Source organism: Papio anubis, chromosome 7 (assembly GCF_008728515.1).
Source record: "Papio anubis isolate 15944 chromosome 7, Panubis1.0, whole genome shotgun sequence".
Lineage (NCBI taxonomy): Eukaryota > Metazoa > Chordata > Mammalia > Primates > Cercopithecidae > Papio > Papio anubis.
The window spans coordinates 146,649,342-146,651,716 of record NC_044982.1 but is presented as its reverse complement, the minus strand read 5'-3'; the positions used below and the strand labels follow the sequence as shown (position 1 = coordinate 146,651,716).

The window sequence follows — 2,375 nt, the reverse complement described above, 5'->3', positions numbered from 1 at the left end:
TCTCCATCTCCCGACCTTGTGATCCGCCTGCCTCAGCCCCTCAAAGTGCTGGGATTACAGGCTGAGCCACCCTGCCCGGCCCACATGTCCACAGCTTTAGAGAAAGCTTTCTTTGACCCCCATAACCCATCTCCAGTTACTGCCCAGTTGCTCTGCTTTTTTTGCAACAGACTCCTGGAGTTACCCTGCCATCTCTGCTTCCTCATCTCCCACGTACTCTTCAACCCATGCCCATGTGACTGCCACTGCAAACGCTCCACCAGCATTCTTCTTGCTAGACTCATCACGACTTCTCTGTTGCCAAATTCATTGGATGCTTTTCGTTCTCATTCTACTTGCCCTTTCAACTATTTTTTTTTTTTAGTTCCCAAGTTTTATTCAAGAACTCATACAAAATATTCCTGATAAATGAAATTTAATCCTCATCTTCCTGCTCTTCTTCGTCCTGGTTAATCTGGAAGTAACGTAATTCATAACTCTCTTTGCTGTTAGCAACTACGCGCAACCAGTCACATAGATTATTCTTCTTCAAATATTTTTTGGTGAGATATTTCAAATACCTTTTGTAGAAAGACACCACAGATGTCACGGTGATCTTACTCTTGCTCCTTTCGATGGTTACCACCCCTCCACCAAGGTTCCCAGCTTTTTCCTTCACTTTGATCCTTTCTTGCAAAAACTGCTCAAAATTGGCAGCATCCATGATTCCATCTTCTACAGGGTGGATGCAATCAAGAGTGAACTTCAGAACCCGCTTCTTTTTTTTGTCCCCCTTCGCCACAAGCTTTTTCGCAGGAGCCATGGCAGCAGCGGAGTTAGAAAGTCAACTATTTTCAATAGTTCACCACTCCCTCCTTCAGCAGCTTGCCACTTCCTCCTTAGATTTTGGAACACCACCCTCTTTTTGTTCTCTTCTCACCTCTCTGGCACCTCTTTATCAGGTTTCTTGGCAAGCACCTTATTAGCATTGCAACTTCAAAATGCTGGTGTCCCTGTCCTTGGCCCAAAGACTCTCTGCACACTTCTTCTCTTGATCTCATCAAATATCAAGGTTTTGTTTTATTTTATTTTGTTTGAGACAGAGTGTCGCTCTGTCACCCAGGCTGGAGTACAGTGGCACCATCTCGGCTCACTGCAACCTCCACCTCCCAGGTTCAAGTCATTCTCCTGCCTCAGCCTCCCGAGTAGCTGGGATTACAGGCATGCACCACCATGCCTGGCTAATTTTTCTATTTTTAGTAGAGATGGGATTTCACCATGTTGGCCAGTCTGGTTTCGAATTTCTGGCCTCAAGTGATCCCACCTCAGCCTCCCAAAGTGCTGGGATTACAAGCGTGAGTCACTGTGCCCGGCCATTGTTTTGTATTTTTAGCAGAGACAGGGTTTCATCGTGTTGGCCAGGCTGGTCTCGAACTCCTAAATATCAAGATTTTAAGTACATTCATATGTCAATAACTCCCAAGAGTGTATCTCCAATCCAGGCTCTCTTCTGGGCTCAAGGCCTGTATTTCCAATTGCCTACATGACCACCCCACTGGAATGCCTCAAAGATATGTCTGGTTTTCCACGTTCAAAACTGAATTCTCAATTTCCCCAGCAGAAAATAGTGGCTCTGTCCTCACAATTATTCAAGCCCAATTATTTGAAAAGAAAAAGGGCTGGGCGCGGTGGCTCACGCCTGCCCCAGCACTTTGGGAGGCCGAGGCGAGCAGATCACCTGGGGTCAGGAGTTTGAGACCAGCCTGGCCAACATGGTGAAACCCCGTCTCTACTGAAAATATAAAAAATTAGCCAAGCATGGTAGCAGCGCCTGTAATCCCAGCTACTTGGGAAACTGAGGCAGGAGAATCGCTTGAACTCAGGAGGCGGAGGTTGCAGTGAGCCGAGCCAAGATGACACCACTGCACTCCAGCCTGGGCAACAGAATGAGACTTCGTCTCCAAAAAAAAAAAAAAAAAGAAAGAAAGAAAGAAAGAAAGAAAGAAAAAAAAGAATATATATATATAAATTGATCAGGTACCGTGGCCCATGCCTGTTGGGAGGCTGAGGTGGGAGGATCATTTGAGGCCAGGAGCTTAAGACCAGCCTGGGCAACATAGCAGGACCCCATCTCTACAAAAAGTAGCTGGGCCTGGTGGCATGCACCTTTAACCTTTAGTCTTAGCTACTCAGGAGACTAAGGTGGGAGGATCTCCTGAACCCAGGAGTTCAAGGTTGCAGTGAACTATGATTGCACTCCAGCCTGGGCAACAGAGTGAGACCCTGTCTCAAAAAAATAAAATACAGTAAAATAAAATATAAATTGGATGACACTCTCCTGCTATAAAGCTTCAGTGACTTTCCATTACTTTTAGATAAAATCTAATCTCTATACC

The 2,375-nt window shown here is 45.7% G+C and overlaps 1 pseudogene across 1 annotated transcript; it reads right to left on the bottom strand.

Moving 5' to 3' along the window:
* Positions 1-363: 363 nt before the first annotated feature.
* Positions 364-818, bottom strand: LOC101011658 (annotated as a pseudogene). The gene has a single exon (XR_649049.4). The product of XR_649049.4 is annotated as a 60S ribosomal protein L22 pseudogene (transcript).
* Positions 819-2,375: the final 1,557 nt, after the last annotated feature.